The 24,752-nt window shown below is 42.2% G+C and overlaps 1 long non-coding RNA gene across 1 annotated transcript; it reads right to left on the reverse strand.

The window, feature by feature from the left end:
• Positions 1 to 533: 533 nt before the first annotated feature.
• On the reverse strand, positions 534 to 15,923 carry LOC309977649. The gene is made up of 3 exons (XR_014327085.1): positions 15,869 to 15,923; positions 4,446 to 4,957; positions 534 to 3,703 (listed from the first exon to the last, which is right to left on the reverse strand). It is a non-coding gene; the product is annotated as an uncharacterized lncRNA (long non-coding RNA).
• Positions 15,924 to 24,752: the final 8,829 nt, after the last annotated feature.

Genomic DNA, 24,752 nt, shown 5'->3' on the forward strand with positions numbered 1-24,752 from the left:
AATAAACTGGCTTTATGAAAAGAAATGGCTGTCTCCTTCGAAGCCCTAACACCCTCCCACTGCCTGTCATTATTTCCTATCGCATTGCTCCGTTTATTTTCTTAATAGCATTTACCACAATTAGCAATTATCATGCTTATTGTCGGCCTCCTCTCACTAAACCAACACCTGCCTCTGTGTCAGAGCCAGGTTCAGAGCTCTAGCTCACCTCTCCATCTCACAGAGCCCCTGATAAATATTCGAGTGAATCAATCAACCCTGCTATGTCATGGAATCACTGTGGCTTCTGACAGTAAAAAAACTGCTAAACTCTCAGGACCGAGAGAATCATGGTGGGGTGGGGGGGTTCTGCATGGAGCAGTCAAGGTCAGTGAGGGCGAGTTTTCCCAGATGGAAGAGGCCAATGCGGGTAGTAGTGCAGATGGATTCACTGGGTGAAAATCAGAATTCTTAAATGAGTGATACAGACTTTGAGCTAGTGAAATCTGAATATATACATGTGACCTCATCCAGAACCTCCCAGCTAGTGAGGCTTGGATGACAACACATTTATACAACACTATCCCACCCCAACTCCTATCTGGGGTGGAATTCTGTAATGGAAACAGCATATATTTTGGGACAGACCCGCATTCAAATTCTGCTCTCTCTCCTGGCTGGCTGCTCAACCGCAAGAAATTACTGATGTGAGCCTCAGACTCCTCATCTGAAAAATGGAATAACAGTAATTATCCCACAGATTACATAAAGCACCTGACAAAGTGCCTGACACAGAGCGGAGCTCAATAAATGTTAACTCCCCAATCTGCAGTCTGGATTTCCTTACCCACTCCTTTTCAAACCTCTTCCTCCTTTAGTTACACTCTTACTGCCTCATCAGCAGAACACATGCAATCACTTACAGCACCGATCGTCTATGCATTTGACTGGAAAAAAAAAATCACACACCGACTTGTGGATTGTCTTCTATCACTGTATTGAGAGCTCTTGTATACTGAATACATGGAAAGTTGAAGGATTTATTGAACTTGTTTCCCAGCCTAAATGGAAACGCCTTTTGGGACAGGAACCTTACCTTCTGCTTCTTTCTGTCCTCCAGCACTGAATTCCACAGTCAAACACGCAGATCTGATATGCACTTTCCAGATCTTCATGACCACAACTGTTCAAAGAGTAGATACCATCTCTACCCTATGTCCCAGCCAGCCCATAAGACACCCTCTCTCATCATCTTCCTCCAAGTTCTGCTTTTACCCGTTTCCCAATGACAGGGAAAAGAAGTGGTTGCTTCCTGAGTATTCTGCATCCTTCCAAGCAACCTCTGCTCAAATGCAGCCCATCTGTGCACTGCTGACACTATGAATCTATTTAAATTCTGATGATTCACTATACTGATTGAACTAGGTTTTACTTTTTTTATTAAGGTTTTTATGTGCTTTATCTTTTAACAGAATTCAAAGTATTATGAAGAGATATAACATCTTTAAATCATCATGATATTATTTATGTTAAGACCGTGGCAGGGAATGCAAATTTCTTCACTCAACCTAATCTCCCCTTTTCCTTTAGTAAGAGATCCCAAATTTTTAGTTGGTGCATTGCAGTCCAGTTAAAAGATGACATTTCCTATTCTCATGAACAGTTCACTGAGTCAGATGTTGGGGTATTTGCCATAGAGGTGTGAGAATACTGTGCAGCATTTCTGGGTGAAGTCTCCTTATTAAGTGTTTATGTGTTTATTCTTCCTCATCTGTTGCCAGCCTGGAACATAGATGAGATGGCTGGAGAGCCAGTTACCTTCCTAGACCATGAATACCAGGCCCACACTTTAGAGATTATAAGAGCTGACAGCCAGAAGGAGATTGAGTTCTTAAAGAATTTGGGACACCTGGCCACGGCAACCCCAAACTGCCTAGAATTTGTAAAATCCCTTTGCAAGAGAAAGCAGCTAACTATTATATGCAGTTGAACTTACTTTGAACTAATACAGGGTACAGTTAAATTATATTTCTTGCATATTCAATTCATGTAAATTAAGTTTAATCACAGATAATTACTGCACTGATTCCACGATGATCAAATAGTTCACAGTCTACTAATTGCACTGAACTACTGGCTGAATGTAGCATTTTTGATTTGTAATGCAAAATTAAAAAAATGTGAAGATGCTTAAGGAAGTGTAGCTGGTCCAAAAAGCCAATTTTAGACAGCAGTAAATAGCCCTAAGCCTCTCTGGGCACCAAACATTACCACATAAGGAAAACATATGCAAAAAAGCACCATAATCTAATTAAAGTACTGCTGTTGGTTTTATGGACTTTACTAGCTATTTTTATTTGTCTTAAGTTTTAAGTAGATTTTAGGCATATTTATTGTGCTAGAAAATTTTTATCACTAGTGAGAAATAAAGTCTCTGTCCTAGAAACACATATATGTAATTTTTGGTCTTTGCTTTTTGTCAGAAAATGAGCAGAGTGGGAGAGAAACAGACAATATGAGATTAAGGGAATATTGGTTAAAGGGAATGAAGTGGAAGGTCATGATACTGGTCACTGGGAAACAGGGAAAAGCAGAACTTGGAGGAAGATGATGAGAGAGGGTGTCCCATAGGTTGGCTGGGACATAGGGTAGAGATAGTATCTACTGTTTGAATAATGGACTTCTGTTTACAAAGCCCATGAGTTATCTCACTCAGAGATAGGTGTAGAAACACAGGGAGGGCTGGCCAGGGGTTATGGGTGAGAGAAGGGATGGCTATAAAGGAATTTCAGGAGGCATTCTTTGGGATGATAGAAAAGAGAAAGTCTCTGCATTCCAACTGCCTGAGATAACCACGGTTGGCCATAAAGTTGGTCATGAATATAAATATCAGGGAATGATTCAGATTTTGACCTCATACTTATGCTTTTTTGGAGACCCTCTTTATGAAAAATACAAAATTAAGTTCAGAGTTTTGAACAAGATCTCTGCAAGTGAGAGCTTCTGAGCCTTAGCCTTGCCATAAATCCAACTCTGATCATTTATCTATACTTTAAAAACAATCAAAACAGGGACCATACTATACAGACTGTTAGTAAACTTTTTCCCCTCAACATAAGTCTCGAGTATCCTTCCCTGTCAATACATATGATTCTAGCTCATCTTTTAAGATAATTCTGTGGTTTTTCTAATAGTCATTAGATAGATAGATAGATATTTAAATTATTTCCATATGTTGATCCTCTCACTGGGGGATGCTTTCCCTAACAACAGAGCCTGGAATATGATAAGCCCTAAATAAAATGTTTGTTGAATTGGTGCCTTGCTCTGAGCACACATGTGTAGTGTCCAGGTTTGACAGGGTTAAAAGATGGTGATCTCTACTCTGAAGCGCCCCCTGGCTGGAGTGGGGCGACAGAGACCAAAGCACCAGTATTCTGTCTCTGAATGCCTGTCCCTCTTCTGTACATCCTCTCTCTCTCTCCCCACGCCCCCACTGGGCTGTCACCACTTAGGGCTTGTAGTGAAGGGTGAGAAACTTCACTGAACAGGTCTGTTCAGGAAACACGATGGTGTTTCAGGAATATGCTCTAGATTTCAAAGCACTTCTAACCTTAAAGGGAAAGTTTCCTGAATATCTTTCCCTGGATTGATGACAGCCAAGTCCCAAATTGGAAAGACAGTGGTAATCGGAGAGTCCTGAGTACATTTAGCTGCTGTGAATCTGAAAAACAAAGAATATTAAAAATGAATAAGAATTTCACAAGATCAAGGAGTGTGGAACCTAGAAATAAAGTTCTCTTTATATTCTTATATGAGAGAATGGATGGCGAATACATCGACTTTAGCTGGGCCAAAAGACAGTTCATTTGTGATTAGAGACATTCTCTGGAAACAATAAATGGACTGAAAGTACCAGCTGAAGAAACAATAGGTTCAAAACCTATCACCCAGAAAAATGCATGGAGTTTTGGTCCTTTTAATGAGAAAATGTGTATGCTCATTTCCTTGAATAAATCTCTACATCATTCATGGAATGAATGACATTGGAATATTAAGCCTAGCAATTTCTCTTACTTCCAGCCTCTGTAGCCTTCTAACCTAAACTGGGACCTCTCGACTTCAGGGATTTAGTGATGCCCCCAGATCCAGGAGAATCTAAGGGACCCAAAGGCAGGTGCTCAGTTTAAAGGACAGAGTTATTGTTCCTTGCTACTTTCTCAGCTTTACGCAGGTTTGCCAGGAACAGGGCTCTTGCTTCATTCCCAGCGCCTGAGTGCCTGGCAGGCACAAGTTTCAATAACCAGGTCACATGTCTCGCCCATGGTTTTCTCCAGATCCTTGAGTTATCTCGTCATCTTTTTGATATTCCATTTTTCTAGGATGAGGACCTTAGGTGGACATTGTTAGTTCACTAATCTGTTCCTACTTCCTAATAGTACTTACATTATCTCTGTGATATTTACCTCTTTCCCGTGCAGTCCAGACATTTCAGGGAAAGCCGACCCCACCTCTCGTTCAACAGGTGGACTCTGGTGGGCTTGAGGCCATCAGCCCATTGCGGTCCCCTGGTCAGTTCATCTGTTCAGGGATGTGCCTGTGACTCAAGGTGAATCTCAGTGTCTTTCTTAGAATACAGGGACTGAGGCACTCTATTTTCATTGGAAATAAGCCAGAAAACATTTAGCTCCCATTGCAGCTGGCAAAAACTAGTTAAATATTTGCTAGTGTTTCCTTTTTTTCCTGGGCACACAGCTCACTACATTTTCCAGCCTCCTTGGCCATATGACTGAGTTCTAGCCAATGGAATGTGGACCAAATCGATGTCTCCCCTTTCAAGCCTGCCTCTTCTCTAGTGATCTTCCTTTTTCTTTCCCCATCTGCTGGCTGAGTGGAGAACCACAATGGAGAGAGCCTGTGTAACCATTTGGAGGACAGCATCTCAGGACGGTTGCTTGACCGGGAACACTGGACCGAACTGCATGGAGAAACAAATTTACATTGTGTGAAATCACCAGAATTTAAAAAAATATTTTATTTTTATTTATTTAGGCTGTGCTGAGTCTTAGTTGTGGCATGCAGGATCTTCGTTGCAGCATGTGGGATCTAGTTCCCCGATCAGGGATCGAACCTGGGCGCCCTGCACTGGGAGCACGGAGTCTTACCCACTGGACCACGAGGGAAGTCCTGAAATCACCAGAATTTTAAAGTTATCAGTTACAGTGTTAATCTCTCCTGATTAGTTCACTTCCTTACCTAGGAATCTTCCTTTTCATGGTCCCATAAATCCTCTCTACTGATTAAACATGCTTGCATTGGGTTTTTCTGTTACTACTTAGAACAGGATAACTGAGATGGATCCTGCCTTGCACCCCATCTTAGGATTGCACTGTGGCTTTTTGGCTGTGCTGTTAACGCTTATTTGATTCAGTTCATTTCTGGCATTCAATGTCACCCTGCCTAGGGAGAGTGATCTTCTTTGTTAATGGCTTAACTAGTGATTGTGGCTAGATGCTCTACCTATTTTCTCCATTCACTAAAATAACTCCTGTTTGTATTTGCTCTCCATTTAGGGATTGAGGATAATCACTACTGGCTCTATGCTGCTCCTGCTTAATAACTTAATGCTTCCTAATTACTTACTAAGGGGCTTAGTAGCTAAATAGTTTAACTAATAGTACAAGGTAAGAAAAGATATAAACTTGGACAGGAGCATCTCATCCTTATTTTCATGGGGGTTATATTTCTCCATGACCAGATCAAAGTATCCGGATTCCTTGTTCCCATGACTTCCACAGGGACCAAAAGACCTGGGAGGCAAGTGACAAGGGTCACAGGAACAATAAAGTGGTTTGATTTAGTCCTTTGCAGAGAATTGTCTATTTAGAACAAGCAGCCTCCTGTGTTAACAGCAAAGGCCACACTCATGTTACATCCACATTCATAAACAAACCAGTGTTGAGGAAGTGCCACATATGACCACAAGCAAGATCTTCTCTTTTTGCCCCAACCTTTCTTTCTCACAATATTTTACTGTCCCAGCCAAGGAAGCCTTCCTTCCTCCATCAGACTAGATATGTTAAACCAGTATCACTCCAACTTTTTTTTAACCTATTAATCCTGCTTCCCATCTTTTCTACCTTCATTTGCACTGACCATTGGAATTACAAAAATGATTAAGCCATAATTTCCTTCCTCAAATGCTTACCTCATGAAGGAGACAAACACATATTTTAATGAAATGTGGGATGTGCTGTAATAAAGTTATACACATGGTGCTATGAGGCACAGAAAAGGACCACTTAGCCCAGTATGAAGCTCATAAAGGTTCTCAGGGGGGAAATGATTCCTAAGCTGAACCACAAAAAGCTGAATACTACCCAAACGTAAACCATGGGCAGAAATGCCAGCATTTGATGGGTGAAGGAAGGCAGGAGAGGCCAGGTCTTAGAAAGAACATCCAAGCATGTCTCTGAATTATTTATTCCTATTAGAATTTAAGTTCCTTGAGTGTAGGAACTTGATCCATCTTGTTCACTGGTGTGTTCAGTGCCTAAAACAGTGCTTGGTACTTAAATGGTGCTTAAAAAGTATTTGTGGAATTGAATGACGCCTGGAAACAATGCCAACAGATATGTATCTCATAGGAATCTCTCCAGCAGGTGTGTGAAGCCGGCAGGGAGACCCGTCATGAGGCTAAGGCCATATTCCAGGTAGAGAATGGGACCTCCACAGGGCAATGAGAGCAGGGTAAGGAAGAGGCGGCATATTTGAGAAATGTTTACAAAGTAAAATCAGCAGGACTTGGTAACTGGCTGTGGGAGATGAAGGAGAGACCAGGATGACTCTTAGTGATAATGAATACAGCGCAGGAACAGGAGGAGGAGAAAACAGAAGAAATCTACATGGCTAGGAATCTGCTTTTAACAAAATCTCTTTCCTGCCCTTGACCCTCTCAGGGACCTGCTAGCCAGGTAATGTTCAAGTCACAGTCATACCGTCATGTTCATTCAAGTGACCTTTGCATAATTTTGGAATTATATAATTTACGATAAGTTAGGATATATTTATATATTCTAAATAATGTGTTATTTAAAAGTGTACGTTAGGCCTCAGTGTATCTTTCAGGTCTTCTACTTTGTATTTTCTATATTTTTGACTCCCTATTCTAAATTCTTGATAAGTGTGTATAATATATATATATATGTTATATATATATGTATAAAATATATATATATCTATCTGTGTGGCTGTATAATTTCAATAACATTGAAATTATAATCTGTGGAAGTTTTATTCTAAAGAAGACATATTTCTCTAACAGCTAGATGAGATAAACTTTTTCTTCTATTGTTATTGACTGCTGGGATGTAGCAAAAGATTATTTTTATTTAAATAGACAATTTGGATGTACTCAATTTGACATGTAAACAAATTTGGGGTTATTAATATTTAGTTCATAAATAACACATTTCTTTATCGTCCATTTTACTTTCTTTGATGTTTACTATTAGTGAGTTATATAGTCTCTGTGAATGCCCAGACAGGGGACACAACATCTTTTGATTCCTGACTTTTTTTTTTTTATGGTACGCGGGCCTCTCACTGTTGTGGCCTCTCCCGTTGCGGAGCACAGGCTCCAGATGCGCAGGCTCAGCGGCCATGGCTCACGGGCCCAGCCGCTCCGTGGCATGTGGGATCTTCCCGGACTGGGTCACGAACACGTGTCCCCTGCATCGGCAGGCGGACTCTCAACCACTGCGCCATCAGGGAAGCCCTGATTCCTGACTTTTAAGTAACATTATATATGGTTATATCCTACCTCTACAAGTCATCTATTTATATTTTGCTTTGTTAATTGTTATATTACGTAAGTATGATAGACATATGTAGGAATAAAAATAAATGACAAAATGAACACCTGAGTCTCCTCACCCAGCTTAAGAGATACTAATTAGATTTTTAAATAATTTTCTGATTATTAAAATAATATATATTTGTTGTATTTTAGAAAGTATAAAAAAGACTAAGGAAGAGGGAGAAAAATCATCTATGATATTATTACCCAAGAGGGACCAATGTAGCATTTGTATAGGTTTCTCTCAAATCTTTTAATGTAGAAAATCATATTGTAGAAACAACTTTGTATCTTGCTTTTTCCTCTTAATATTGGACCATATGTATTTTCTTCTATTACTATATCATTAGACATCATTTTTAAAAAGCTACAAAATTTCCATTGTATGACTGAATCAAAAATTTTAAGCTGTTCCCTAAATTGTTGGACTTGTAAGTTACTTCCAATTTTTCATTATTATAAATATAATTTGATGTGTATCTTTTGCAAAATGACTTTTCTGTACTGTGATGCTGTGTGTACCGGGTGTGTAGTGTGTATTCCATCTTCTCTTGGATAGATTCCACACTCATGGAATCAGCAGGCCAAAGGAAGTGAACACTTGAGGTTCTCAAGACATACTGCCATATTGCTTCCCCCAAAAGCTCTAGCAATTAGTATATTTGATAGCACATCTTCTGCAATACTCTTGTAAACACAAAATCTAGTTATTTTCTGTTTTTAAAAAGCACATGGATGAGAAAGTATGAATGGGGCCATATTCTCCAAAGTATCCTTTTATCTTGATTCCATGCCCTGTTGATGATAAATTTAAACAAAACTAATTTTTTAAATCATAGAGGAAAATTGTGTCAGTGGAGAAATTAATGTTAGATAACTGATAGTGGTGATAATTTGATGGGGAGAAAGGTGGAAATAAGATAGTACAAGGATGTAAAGACTTATTAGGCAGCGATTCAAGTCACATGCTTTTGTCCTTAATTGTGCGGCTCACTGCACTTACAGAATCTTATAAAATACAAGACTTTAGGATTACAAAATGCACATGACTTTGCATCTCAAAGGTCACTTTTGATGATGCAGGATTTTTCACTGGCAACTATTTTCTATTAACATATTGAAGAGATCATACCACTGGTTCCTGGCTACCATTGTGGCTGTTCAGAAATCAACAAGTCCGGGGCTTCCCTGGTGGCGCAGTAGTTAAGAATCCACCTGCCAATTCAGGGGACACGGGTTTGAGCCCTGGTCCGGGAAGATCCCACATGCCGCGGAGCAACTAAGCCTGTGCGCCACAACTGCTGAGCCTGTGCTCTAGACCCCGCGAGCCACAACTACTGAAGCCCACATGCCACAACTACTGAAGCCTGCGTGCCTACAGCCCATGCTCCACAACAAGGGAAGCCACTGCAATGAGAAGCCCGCGCGCCACAAAGAAGAGTAGCCTCCTCTTGCCACAACTAGAGAACGCCGGAGCACAGCAACGAAAGACCCAACGCAGCCAAAAATAAATAAATACAATAAATAAATTTATTTTAAAAAATCAACAAGTCCAACTGTCCTTTCTTCAAAGCTAATCTGACTTTTTCTCTGGCTATTCTTCTTCCCTCTCCCCCTCACCCCTCTATTTTTAGTTTTCTTCAGTTTTACTCTGCTGAATGTAGGTGTGGATTTTAAAATGATCCTTCTTGGTATTAACTTGCCAGTGAGTCAGGGAATAGTATTTCTATTAGCACTAGAAAAGTTTGTCACTATTTCTTTAAATATTGAATCTCCCCTATTATCTCTTTCCTTGCCTTCTGGGATTTTGATCAAATGTATGTTAGATGGAATAGATATTTGAAAGTATTAAGGAATTATTATAAATATTTAGGTGTGATGATATTATAGTCATTTTCTTTTAAGAATTCTTATTGTTAAAGAATGTCTATTTTTAAAAACGTGTTCAAACTTCTGTCTCTTCTAGGTTTCTTTCCTCTGTTGTTCATATTTTTGACTCCCTGTTGTAAATTCTTGATGATATATATTCTGAGTTATTTTTAGTTCACTAATCTTCTGCTGTATTCTAGTAACCAATCTGCTGCCAAAGATGTCCATATATATATAATTTATAACAAATACATACAGAGTTTATAATAAATATATATAAATTCTGTTTGGTTCCTTAACCAATCTGTCTTATTTCTGTAGCTTTCTGTTTCCTGCAAACATTTCCAATATTGTCATTTATTTTTTTAAACCCAGTAAGCAAAGTGGCTTTATAATCTGAGCCTGAGAATTCTGATAGCAGCAGTCTACACAACCTCTTCCTGCTGTCCTGTTTTTGGCTGATTCTCCCTCCTATTGTCTTGTTTTCTTGTGAGCTTGGTTACCTATAAGTGGGCATTTGCTACTGACCTTGAAAACTGCCTGTGAGGTTTTCCTGCGGCCTGAGATGAATATGCTTCCTCCTCTGCATTTTGCATTTGCCGGTTAGACTCTTGGAAACTCCATTACTTGGAAACCAAGTCAAACCAAATTTAAGGCTTGACTTTCTGGCTCCCTCAGATTGTATGTGCCCCAAATGCAAATGCCTGTGAGGACTGGTCTGTGGCCAATTTTCTACGGGATTATTTTCTTTTCCTTCTTCCTCCTGTTCTGCTCACTTCCAAGTAGCATTTTCTAGTCTCTTGTGGTTGTGATGCAGAAGGGCGTATTTAGTTCCACTTAACTCACGCTGATGCCGTTGCACTTTGGGGTTAAAGGCTATAGGGAAAGTCTTCCAGAACTGCCTTCCCTGCTGGACTTGACCTCCATCCCTCCTACCCGAGCAGGGTTAACAACCTTGGTCAGCTGGGTGCTGTCTTCAATTCCCCTGTGGCATAGGCAGTTTTGACTCCCTGCTCCCACCAACCCTTCCAAATATTACTCTGAAAACAGTCTTTTATCCAAAAAACTAGCCAGAGAGTCCCACTTGTCAAATCTTTTCAACTTTTCAATTTTTTTTAACGGGATTCAACTAACCTAACCCTCCATTTTGAGAAACAAGAAGTCTTCTGCTAAAAAATGTTAACTTTGTAATTAGCAAAAAGTAGAATAACTAAGAGATTTTTGTTTTGGGAATCTGACAGTAGAAATGTAGATGAGTGGCAGCTTGACTTTACTAAAGGATAAAATGCTCATGATACGATGCAATGTTTATTATTAATGATTAACAACATAAATAATTTCAATTGGCATCATTAGTCTGTAACACCGTCTGTAACACCATATGAAATTCCACCTACAGCTGCCTCCCTTTCTAGACACCTGATACCCAATTGGCAAAAGTGTTTTGAATAATCAAGGACACAGATGTTGTCATCAACTAGTATCTAATCACATAAACTTTGGCTTCCATTTTCTCAGGGCTGAAATAAGAAGGTTGAACTCTGACCTCTGAAATGAGAAGGTCACTTCAGTTCAAAGAGTTTTCTGGCTCTTTCAGAGCCAATAATCTGGGCTAACATTTCAGCTCTTTTCTCTGGGGAAGGAAGAGAAAGATAGGTTTATCCAGTTATTAGTTTTTTTCCTCTCTTCAGTCCAAAAAAAAAATAAAGGAGTTTGTAGCAGCAAACAAAAATAAATCAATACAACAATACAGAAAAATATATTGAGATTTTAAAATGAGAGGAAGAAAAAAAGAGATGAAAGCATTACTCCAAAATGTCCTATAGTTGGGTCATGAAGTCTATGCAGGACTTCGCAGCATTTGCTAACTTAAGGAAAACATATACTATACTTTGTATATATTTAGTAGTTCATACACTAAACAGAAAGCTCCCACATAAATGAGATTTCTAGTACAGAAAAGACTTCAAGTATATATAGGCATTACTATGTTTTTATTCTGCAGTCACAGTTTTAGCAGATATCCAGAGTTTAATGCTAATTGAGGTTCTACTATATATTGTCTATTTCAAATAGCATAAAAAAGAGAGCACATCTTGCCTGACCCATTGATTGAGCTTGATTTTGGACTTATCACCAATCTCCATAAGAACACCTCACTCAAAGAAAGGATTTGTAATTCCACCCCCCTTAATTTTCAAAGAATGCTTCCCTCAAAAGAAAAACCATAAAATTTTAGAACATCCTAAAAAGAATTTAAGTTCTGTAATCTGTCTTTCCCATCTACATTCAATCAGGAGAAAGGCAGTTAAAAGCAACTGTATTACATGCTGGAAGGTCAGTTCCAATGCATTACAGGATGATCTTGAACCATCTGACATTTTAGGTGCGTTTAAAATTTTCTGTCTTGATATTTTGTGACTCCACTGGGCTAGCTACTGTTGCCAAGGCAATATGGGTTACTGCAGGGATACAAAGGGGTTTTTGTTTGTTGTTTTTTAAATATTAACGTGACAAACATGGAAAAAGTAAATATAGAGAACAAATTCAGCCCCTTTTCTCTTCAAAATGCATGCAGTACAGATCCTCTGATCATATATCTGATTAAAAAATACAAAGACTCATGCAGTGACTTTCCCAACTGGTATAGAGACCTTCTCCCAATCAGTGGGGCAGCTACCATCAGAGTCCTCTTCTCATTCTTTGTTCTGGATTGAGGCCCCTCTGAAAATGTGGGACATTGATTATACACAATATTAACTACCCACCTCCAACATGTTTATCTCTAAATGGAAAAATCCTTTCTTTATGTAAATAAAGGTGGTGGTAAAGGTCCAGAGTGTTACATTTCAGGGAACTTGTGAAGAGAAGACAGAGAAATGCATGGTGCAAATCATATAAATACATTCAGTTGGGTTGCAAAAGACTCAAATGCAGATGAGAATAAAGATTCCAAGTAACCCTTTATTTTTCTCTGTGATTATTCCTTCTAGTCAATATAATCTAAATCTGTTCAGACACTATGATGGACTCCAATCATCTGATGATGGGATGAATCAAAGCCTCTATTTTCTGGAATACTACATGAAACTTTTCTGGAAACAGATAATATCTTTGCTTCCTACTAACTGAAATGCAGTATTTTAAAATCAGAAGTCTACATCCAGATCAAGAAACCCTGTAGTAAAAGGCACTTTTTAATCAAAATCTCCCAAAGCAAGGTCTCCTTAAGACAAACCAATGATTCAAGCAAAATGCCATGTTGCTACCAGAGACCTGGAAATAAATAGGAAGTCTTTTAAGCACAACTGAAAAACAACTCACAAACCTCAGAGCAACTATTTTTAAATAAATATTTAGAAGCTCAAGGAAAGTGTCTGTCTTACGCTGGGAAGCACACTGGACCCCATCGGCTCCTGCTCCCAATAAATGATGCTGGGAGTGTGTCTGGAAGAATAAATATGAAACTGAGCGCTCACAGGAACGGTATAGGGTTAATGTCCATGAGCGCTTTCACATGCTGACACGTGAGCAGACCTTTGGTTCCACTGCAGGCAAGCTCCTCCTCTCCGACCAATTAAAAACTATCCAGGATACAACAGCCACTCCTACTGGGGATGGATAGTTCCACTCAGTTTTGATGCAGTTTCAGTTTGATCCCGTGAAACCATCAGAACTTCCCACCAGAGATAAATGAGGAGATTCTGGCCTTATTAGTGTGCACAATTAACACAGGTGACCTGGCTGTACTTGCTAACCTTCCTGCTATTTTTTTAAAAAATAAATTTATTTATTTATTTATTTTTGGCTGCGTTGGGTCTTTGTTGCTGCGCGCAGGCTTTTCTCTAGTTGCAGAGAGCAGGGGCTACTCTTCGTTGGGGTGCATGGGTTTCTCATTGCAGTGGTTTCTCTTGTTGCAGGGCACGAGCTCTAGGCACTCAGGCTTCAGTAGTTATGGCGCGTGGGCTCAGCAGTAGTGGCTCGCGGGCTCTAGAGCACAGGCTCAGTAGTTGTGGCGCACGGGCTTAGTTGCTCCGCGGCATGTGGAATCTTCCCGGACCAGGGCTCAAACCCGTGTCCCCTGCATTGGCAGGCGGATTCTTAACCACTGCGCCACCAGGGAAGTCCCGGAAGTCCCGGGAAGTCCCCTCCTGCTATTTTTATCCACCTCCCTACATGTGAGCACCTTTGACCTACTCTGAGCTCAGACCCCCTGATCTATTAGAGTGACTTTGTCAGTCTTTCTTTAAAAATGAACAGGCAGGGGCTTCCCTGGTGGCGCAGTGGTTGAGAGTCCGCCTGCCGATGCAGGGGACACAGGTTCGTGCCCCGGTCCGGGAAGATCCCACATGCCGCGGAGCGGCTGGGCCCGTGAGCCATGGCCGCTGAGCCTGCGCGTCCAGAGCCTGTGCTCCGTAACGGGAGAGGCTACAACAGTGAGAGGCCCGCGAACCGGAAAAAAAAAAAAAAAAGAACAGGCAATAAAACGAATTTAATCTAGAAGCAGCAGCTCAGTAAGGGAAATGAAAACATCAGAAGTTACCTAATCACAGCCACAGCCATCCAGGGCTCTGTCTTATCTGCTGGGTAATAAAAATGGGACCTTCCTAAACTTGAAGGGCATCAAATAAAATAAGTAGTAAAGTTGTTGCTAGCCTCTGGCTCTTGGGGGGATTGCTATTCAGTTTAACCAGTGTATACTAACTACAAAACACTGTCATGGGTTTGAAACACCTATGTTCTAGGAAAGTTTTTTGGGGGGTGCAGGGGGAAGGTTGTTTCCACATAAAGCAAAAATTGAAACACAAACACCTTTGAGAACAGGGATTGTTAAGAGGGCAGCAGAAGGAAGAAATGGGCAGAAAAGAATATCTCCTCTGAAGTTAGGGTAGTTTTTCCAGAAGAGTAGGGTTCAGTCTCAGTTTAAGGAGAACACTTATAAATACCTTGGACAGCTCAAAACTGCTATTTGGGGAACCAAGAACCAAGTGAGCCAAGAATACAGCAGTGCTTTAAAACTCCTGGCAAAGCAGCAAGAGGATGAAGAGTTGGTTTTGCATCGTTCTGAACACAGCAGTAAAGAAGCAGAGGCACCTCTTCCCAAAAGGCGCCGGAATCCTACGGCATCAACGGATCCGTCGCAGGGGCGGGGGTGCGGGGGGTATTTCTCAAAGTCTCCCAGGGCACTCACCCCTCCCTACCCCGCCCCACTACTCCGTCCACCCTTCCTCCCTCCACCTCCGGGACCCGCCCACCCCCCGGGGGTGTGCAGCACTTCTTAAGCTCTAGCCCCCAGGGGCCACCTCTGCAGCCCGGACTCTTCCTGGAGCTTGGCAAGTTCTGGGACTGAAAGCCAGGCTTGCACGGCCGCCAGGGGCCACTCGGGCCTGGAGGTCGGGGGGTGGGGTGTGCGTGGGGGAACTAGAGCCTTAAAGGCTACCCACTTCCTTCGAGGGGATGAGGAACGCATCTTCCTCACAGTGCTTCTCAGGGGTCAGCCCGCTCCTCACTCGACGGTGATCAATACTCACTCGACGCGGCTCGGACCACCTCCTGTGCCCCTGGACTCCGCCCTAAGGGTCCTCTGGCGTCTGTGACGGCGCGGGTCCCGGCCTCTTCAGTCGGCTCAGGCCAGCGCTTCAGGGGTCCCTCCAGTCCCCTCCCCCCCGGCACTTTCTCTAACCGAGGAAGGAGCGGAGAGGAACTTGACTGAATCAAGGGACCTGCGAGCCTATGGATGAGTTTTAAACCCGAGAGCCAATTAAATATTATTGGAACCTACTGTAAGGGCGGGGAAGGGGAGGTTAGAGGAGGCGGAGAGGCTGAGTCCCACGGCGGCGGGTCCAGCCCCGGAACCCAGCACAGCCCTCCCTCGGCCCTTCCCCGCCGTCAGGACGACGGGCGCTGCCACCCCAGCCGGGACCCTGCGCCTCCCCGCCCCCGATTCCCCTCAGGACGCGCAAGTCGGCCCCTCCCCACCCACGCCGGGCCGAGCAAGCCGAGCGGAGGGCAGGGGCGAGACGAAGGGCCAAAGTTCCCCGGACTAAGACGCCGCGCGCAGCTCTTCCTACACATCAGCTGCGGCTCTGGGAGAACGCCTGCGCCTCAAAGGTTGGTCTCGCGCCGCAGCCCGGGACGGGTACAGGGCCCATACCCTCTTACCTGACGCGCGGCCCCGAGGGCGGACTGGGCTTCCGCCCGCCGGGTCCATCCCCAGGGCGGCGTGAAGGCCGTGGGCGGGGTCGGCTGCTCAGCGCCAGCGGAGGGAAGAGACGCCCCAGCCGGGAGTTCGGGCTCCGCGGGCACCGGGTCCACTCCGGGCGGTGGGGGCGGGGCCTCTCGGCCCTCAGTCACTCGGGGCGGGAGGTGGGGGTACCGGGGAGCGGGAAGGGGGAGCGGGGTGCCGGCGCGCGGCGGGGGACGGCTTCTCAGCTGAGTTCCCACCTTCTGAGGAAACGCGCGCTGCCCCTGGCGTGGGCGCGAGCGCCCGCGGGAGGCCCCGGCGGAGGGCGCGGCCTGGAGCGGAGCGCGCCGCCTCGCCCCGCCCGGAAAGCGGGTGCCCGGACTTGGGGGCTCCCGCCGCGGGCGGCCGCAGCCCCGCTTCCACTCCTGGGCCCGTCGCTCACCCCGGGCGCCTAGGGACACGTCACCCTGAGAACCTCCTCTCCACTTCGGGGTAAAGCGGGAATATCTGGAAGGCGGTGGGAGCGATGCTTCTTTTCACACACATTATAGGAAACGTCTTGGATGGATGCCCAACTGCTACCAAAACCGGTGAGGGTATCGCTCACCTCTGCATCCTCGGTGTCTACAAGAGCGCCCGGCATATGGTAGGAGTCTGGTAATTATTTTTTATCAAATAAGTGTATGAATAAATGAATGAACGATGAGGCTTTTTTTTTAATCCCATAATGTCTTCCTGAATACATCCACTTCACAAAAAGTATAAGACAGAAAGGCTTAGGGACCACCAATGTTTGAAAATAGATAGAAACACGCTGACTTATGTAAGGGGTAGCCACTGCCACATGTTCTGAAGCACTTTAGAAAGAAAGCGTGGCTTTCCTGTTCCATACTTATTACAAGTCGAATTCAGACAAATGAGTGCTAGAGGTGTGTATACTGTGCATTGCGTCTGTTTCTGCAACGGTAGATAAACTAGACAGCTACATTCTCTCAGCATAGAGGTATTGTCAGAGTCACAAATTGGACTTCAGAATCCATAAGGTCCAGAAAAGGCTGTCTCTGTCTGACATTAGGATGACATGGAGGATATTACACACAATGTGGACAGAGATACAGGGACATAGGAGGGTCTTCCTCCGCATCCTCTTAAGGCACATCTAACAAGACTTCTCTGACAACCTGGAGGGTGGATGGCAAGAAATAAACTCTTTCTGTCATTGTTCGAATTCTCACTTCCTTTTATGAAAACAGATTCTATTCCGGATAGAACCCTTTCAGATTTCAGATTTACTTGTTCTTACTCTATTAATAATTCTACAGAATTCAGATATATTACTGTTATTTGGCCCATTTGACTGATGTCATATTGACAAGATGTGATTTATGTGCTCAGAATGACACAGCTGGAGGGCTATGTGACTGTAATTACTTGGGGTTTTATTACCTTCCCTCCAAAGGGAAGTGTGCAAATGTGAAAGCACCAATTGTTCCCGATTACTTGAGATACTTTCTGTAAATATCTAACCCCTTCCTGCATTTTTTTTTTTTTTTTTTTTTTTTTTTTTGCGGTACGCCGGCCTCTCACTGTTGTGGCCTCTCCCGTTGCAGAGCACAGGCTCCGGACGCGCAGGCTCAGCGGCCATGGCTCACGGGCCCAGCCGCTCCGCGGCATGTGGGATCCTCCCGGACCGGGGCACGAACCCGTGTCCCCTGCATCGGCAGGCGGACTCTCAATCACTGCGCCACCAGGGAAGCCCCCCTTCCTGTATTTTTATTAGCCACATTGAAAGGAAAATGATCAGATGATTGTATAGAATTTTAAAGCGAACAACGTGCCTTTAAAATTGCTTAATAAACAAGTGGTTTAAATATCATCAGAGATGTTACCGGAATTCAGTTAGGATGGTATGTGTCACATCTGATGGACAATGGAATGGTAAATAACAAATCAAATAAGTAAATGCTCACATAGAAAAATACAACATAGCATTTTATGAATAAGAGCTTATTGCCATAATAAGATATATAAAATTGACTTCATGGATATAAATAGCAAAAGAAAAACCCCAAAGCAAAACTTTTTCAATCAATTTTCTCTCCAGACCAAAAAAAAAAAAAGCCTAAGAAGTAAAATAAAATTAGGAATTTACCTATTGGTCTGTGTCCTTCCAATGGACACAAAAATTTTAACATGCATTTGGTTGTAGCAGGCTGTTGACCTGTTTAACTAAGGGGAGGTGTTTGATTTTGTTCATGTAACCTGATGTGAATACAGAAGGGCTAGAGCTCTTGAACCTGAAGATATTTCAAACTAAGAAGTAGCAACAAATCTTCAGGTTACTCTTACTTGTTAGACTGAATTGCTGTGGTACACGGAGCTCATTGGAAGAGCAGTTGGCTAGTTGTCCCCTTCGGACAGTTTGTACCAAGTGGGTGGACATCCTGGAAATATACAAAAGTATCCTAGAATCTCAGGGTCGCAGAGTACCTTCCATACCAATGAATAACCCGCATGTACTTACAAATGGGCTGTTCAGTGACCAAATTGTTTGTTTAACTATTGTATCAAAGCATAATCTAAACAGTGATATAGGCATTTGGCCAAGTAATTCATGGTGTTTAGTAATTTATCTACCGGAGACTTGGCCCTGGAAAATAGTCCCCTCTAACCTACTTGATTTTAGGAATTTAGGAACATAACAAGACCATGTGATTATGCACTGGGTTGACTTTACTGTTCTGTCACCCCACCACTTACATATGCCCTAATTTTTGTGGCACATGTGGGCTTAGGGATTTTACAAATAGAAGAGCCATTGTAGTATTTTCTTCCACCTCAGTTCCTTGTATTACACATGTAGTGGTTAGAAACAGAACAAATGTGACCATTTGCTGGTAACAGTGCTAGATGATTGGGGGAAAAAAAAAGATGACCCCAATCTCTCCTAATTATACACATTTATCTATACAACTTAGATAAATGAAATATTAATATTCCATATGTATCATATGAAACCCATCATTCTTCCCTTACCATTAACTCCCTGGATAGTTTATATTTCCTGATGCCCATTGTTTGGCTTCTTTCCTCTCTGGTTTCCACTTTTTTATTTAGTTGATGTTCAAGAGCCTACTGAAACAGACACACAAGAACTGAATGGAATTTCTCAGGCAGGAATTTCTTATGTAAGGTGGCCTCTCACTGAACTATGGTTTTGCTCATCCACCAGACTTACAGAGTGCAGCTGACTCTGTGAAAAGGCTCTGTCAATGGAACCAACCCCAGTGCCAATGCAGGGGCTCATTCATTTACTGAGAGCACCCACTGAGAGGAGATCCTTTTCCCAACACAGTTTAATAAGACATGATGTTCAAACCTGAGTACTCAAGACAGCTTTTGAAAGAATAAAACATCCTCTGAGAGATCCAAAGACCCAATGTAAAAACACTCATATTTTATTCTACAAAAAGATGTTTCAATTGTAAATGATCACTGCAAAAGCAATGGTTTATAAGAGGGAGTGGTTTCTGCAACTGGGCCTTCTATATGGAAATGATGAATATTTGGTTACCCTTTGAGCCCCTCCTATGGTTATTATTTCCCCTCCTGGAGTTTAGGAACTTTTATTATTTTCTATTCCCATTTTCCAAAGAATTGCAGATGTGCTTGGTAGGATAGATACCTGAGGGAAGTGCATAGGCTTAGAACAAAAACAAAAACAGCCTTTATGCTATTAGTACATGGGGAAATTAAAAGTTACCCCCCATAAAAGAATTTATTGTGCTAAAACTATATGAGAAACTCTGAGTGGAACTTTGGTTACCAGGGAAGAGACAAGTCGCTTCTTGGGGAAGGGGTGACATCACCAAGAATGTAGTGAGAATAAGAGAAGATAAATGATGGCTGATCTAGGAATCTGCAGTTGGGAGTGAGATGAATAAGCCCAACTTCCAAACTCTCTCCTGCTCAGGAGTGGTATCAGTGTATTGCTCACTTAGTGTAGCTCTAGGGACCATGGAACAGGGTAACATTTTGGAGAAAGGGAATCAAAAGTCTCTATCCTATTGAAGATGCCAAAAGGAGGATTTAAAATGTGTTCCATTTGACTATATTTTCAAATGCACTTTCTCAAAAACAAAAGCAGGACACCTTCTTTAGAAATCATTTACACACATATATATACACACACAAAATATATATTTTGTTACCAAAAAAAAAAAAAAGATAATATACAGGAATGCTTGTATATGAAGAGGAAGTAGTTAGAAAGATACATATAAAAATGTTAACAGTGGTTACCTTTGGGGAGCGGGAATGGGGCTGGGGACCAGTGTGGGAGTGAGTACTTGCTTCTCACTTTATATATTCCATATTTGAAAAAGAATGTTCACCTGAAGTGGGTATCCTTTTTTTTAATTTGGGGTTTTTTTTTGTTTGCTTTTTTTCTTGTGCTTGAGACTTAAAAATTGAAGTATAGTTGATGTATTTCAATATAAAAGATATAATTTTTATAATAATTAAACTTCTAAAAATATTTCTTTGTGTACCTGATCTGTGCAAGAACAGAAGGCAGAAGAGGTGTTAGAACAATGTAAGAGTGACATCATAGTGTCCAAATGTGTTTGGATGCAGAATGTCATTGATAATCATGTTTGACTAATAAACACTGGTATTAAGATGACTTCTGATTTGTAAGCTCTTAATTACAGATACTAAAAAGGGGTGATAACTAATTGTCAAAAATCAGAAACAACCAAGACGTCCCTCGATAGATGAATGGATAAACAAACTATAGAATATCCATACAATGGAATATTATTCAGTGATTGAAAAAAAACCAAAACTGTCAAGTCGTGAAAGACATGGAAGAACCCTAAATGCACACTGCTAAGTGAAAGAAGCCACTCTGGAAAGGCTACATACCATATAATTCCAACTATATGACATTCTGGGAAAGGCCAGACTATAGTGACACAAAAGATCAGCAGTTGCCAGGGGTTGGGAGAGGGATGGATATGTGGAGCACAGGGGTGTTTAGGACAGTGGAACTATTCTGTATGCTACTGTAATGATCCATACATGACATTCATTTGTCAAAACCCACAGAACAGTGCAATGCAAAGAATGAACCTTAATGTAAACTATGACTCAGTTAATAATAATGTAGTTATATTGACTGATCAGTTGTAACAAACCTACTGCACTAATGCAAGATGTTAAGAGGGAAACTGGGGAGGGGAGAAGGGACACATGGAATTCTCTGGACTTCCTGCTCAATTTTTCTGTAAAACTGAAGCTGCCCTTTTAAAAAGTATATTAATTTTTAAATAACTTAATGTTGGCTTTTAATATTTATATGTAATAATAAATGACTAATAATAACATAATATAATTGAAAACTATCATTTCAAAACCAAGCCAGGACTATGATGCCCTAATCATGTTTTATAAGGTAAGGTACTGAATGCCTTTCTTCCTTATCTAGTTTGTATATACAGCTATCTGGGGACCGGTCCAGGTCTTGCCTGGTTAGGAGCTGGCGCGGACCTGATGCGCCCTCATCCACTGGCACGGCCTTGGCAAGAGCTGGCCTCGGGCGCCCTCCATCGCCAGGATCCCTGTGATTCCCACTAGGGTGCTGGGCACGAGGGGCAGCTCCCACGTGCTGGCAGGTGCCTCTTCTATCTGATTGGTGATCACTGTGGCCACACGGCCGGGCCCGCGCATCCCACAGCGCCGGCTCCACCTGCCAGCCCAGTGCCGCGTGTGGCCACTGGCCGTGCGCACCACACCCCGGCACCAGGGATGGTGAAGATGCAGAGCAAGTGGGTCTGCTCTGAGCCCCACTCTGCGAACGGCTGCCGTGGCTAATAGGGTGCACGGGCAGGCGGCCCGGGAGGCTGGGAAGCGAGCCCGGCAACGCAACAACGCACTTCGACACCAATCTGGACTTTCAGTCTGTCATTCCTAAAGCCTGGGTGGCAGTGCTTGTAGCCTAAAAATAAACTCCCGCTTCCCTTGGGGGCATTGGGATTTATACTATTTAAATTGCACAGACTGTTTGCATTCCTCGGGGTTTGAAGCACTGAAGGCTGAAATATGCTTCTCAGCTCTTTTAGTGATGGAGTCACCCTTGCAACACACGCCGCTCCCATGGCAACTGCCAAAAAACAAGATCAGACTTCCACCGGCGTGGGGAAGGAAGCCTCTCAAGAAAGCCAAGAGCTGCTTTCTTCCATGGGTGTGACTCTCCCTTTTAGGGCCTAGTCCGGAAGGGAGGGCCTGGTGAGCAGGACTTGAAGAAAGACCAGCATGACAAGGATGTTTTCATGATGAAGTCCTGCATGGTGCCAACTCAACTGAAAAAAATTTTTAAGTATGCCCTTCTCTTTGGGTTAGAAGGAAATGTTGGAATTAAGAGTTAATGCTTATTTCAAACAGTTACATGAGGGAAAAGTATTGCACCTTAGCTCGTATTCACACAATTGCATGCACTGTCCTTGATTATATAAATAGATATATATATAGATAGATAGATGTGGCTAGATATATAGATGGATATATACATATACACAGTGCATACAATAAAATGCACATATAATCTATATAATTGTTGCATATAATTATATAATGTTCCATTTATTTTGAAACTTTATACTTCTGAGCAGATATTGTTTGGAAAACACTTGCAGCACTTAATATAACACTTTCTTATGTTAAATACAGAGTTGAGGTTCAAGAGTCCTTTGGATCCAGCCTGAAAAGCAAGGCTTCATTTCCTAACAGAAAAGTTCTCAACCCTATTAGACTTTGTGCTCACTTTTATCACAAATATTTTGTAATGCCTCCTTAACTGTCCTAAAATGCAATTCATAGGTAATGTCATTTACCTACAACATAATTTTTAAAAAATCAATACAATGCTCTAATGCTCTAACTAAAATATAAAGGAGAAATAAAAGGGAAGTCATTAATAATAATACGGGGGGCTTCCCTGGTGGCACAGTGGTTAATAATCTGCCTGCCAATGCAGGGGACGCAGGTTCGTTCCCTGGCCCGGGAAGATCCCACATGCCATGGAGCAACTAAGCCCGTGCGCCACAACTACTGCCACAACTACTGTGCGCCACGTGCCTAGAGCCCGTGCTCCACAACAAGAGAAGCCACAACAATGAGAAGCCCGGGCACCGCAACGAAGAGTAGCCCCCGCTCACTGCGACTAGAGAAAGCCCATGCACAGCAACGAAGACCCAACACAGCCAAAAATAAAAACAAATAAATGAATTTAAAAAAAAGTATAGGCAACATATGTATAACTGATTCACTTTGTTATAAAGCAGAAACACACCATTGTAAACCAATTATACTCCAATAAAGATGTAAAAAAAATAAAAAAAGAATAAATTGTCTAAAATAATAATACTGTACAGGGGCACGATGTAGAGTCCCTTACATGTAGAGTCACATATGAAAGTGACAGCCACAAATGAAGGCTGATATAGGTGTCTCATACAGGCAAGTAAAATATCCCAAATTGGTGATAGCATTTTTTGAAATGACCAATAACTCTTAGTAAAGCAAGAAAAACAAAGTGTGATCTTCCTCTTTTTACACTGTAGTTGCATTCATGAAATTCAGTGTATATTAAAACCATGCAAAAAATATTTTGTCTAAAATAAGTTGGGTTCTAGGCTCAGATAATCATAAATAGGGTGTTCATTTTATCTGACTTTCTTACAAATATCTGATGGGGTATTCAAAAGTTGACAGAACTGTCCCATACCAACAGCAGTACTCAAATATTGTGACAACTAATCCTCTCTCCCACACAGATTTCTGAAACATTTCCTAGGGGTAATTCCAAACCACCCTACCTTTGAAACCACTGTTCTAAAGACAGAACTCCAGTAGGAACATAATGTATTTCATAAATTGACTTGAGATTTGAATCAAAGAATGGAAGGCAAAATTGCTGAAAACGAGACTGTCTTAAAGTCAAAGGGTGGTAAACTGATGACAATGAAAAGAGTAACTTCCTAGAACTTGCCACTTCAAGAGAGGCTGAAATGACTTGCGTATTCACAAACAAAAAAGGGCTAGGTCTCCAAAAGCTTTTCTAAGCATTTTATAAGTGCAGCTGGCCCCAAGGCAAGGTGATGCCTTAGGAACTCAGTCATGGGGAATAATACAGTAGCAAAAAAGGAGGCCAGCGATGAGCTGAATGAAACTGGGGCATGAGATGCAGAATTCTCAGCTTCTCCATCTCCAAACAGCTGCCTGTCTGTAGAAACCATGTCAAGCCAACTCGAGCACAGCATCTCTTCTGCAGGGTTAAGTGCCATTTGCTTGTATGCAAATGACACAAATTCCAAGCAGATTCTATATGCTGTCTACCAAATAGTGACACGGAGTTGTCCAAAGAAGGAAGACTGAATTAAGAGGAAAGAGATGAGGCAAGAATTCTCAACCCTGGCTGCACACTGATATTGGAAAACCTTTAAAAAATATGGATGGTTAGGCCCATCCCTTTGGAATTCATTTTTTTTCAGTATGGGAACTAAAATATTGCCTACCATATCAGTAAACAAAGAATGTTGCAGCCATCAAGCAAGCACATTACAGCCGCCTGGATGGTGAGCTCTGAGGGAACTCAGGATGGAGGCAAACGGGCTGCCGACTGCCAAGCACATCTAGCAGTCGGCTGCTGCAGCCACCCCCGATGGTGCATCTGAGGAAACTCAGGAGAGGAAAACACAGGATACTGGCCCCTGATAGCTGAGGTGCATACCAAAGGAATGATTTCAGTGAGCCTAGACTCTTGCATCTTCCCATACAGAGAAAAGCACTAAATTCCTTAAT

Source organism: Leucopleurus acutus (assembly GCF_964270905.1).
Source record: "Leucopleurus acutus genome assembly, chromosome: 21".
Taxonomy (NCBI): domain Eukaryota; kingdom Metazoa; phylum Chordata; class Mammalia; order Artiodactyla; family Delphinidae; genus Leucopleurus; species Leucopleurus acutus.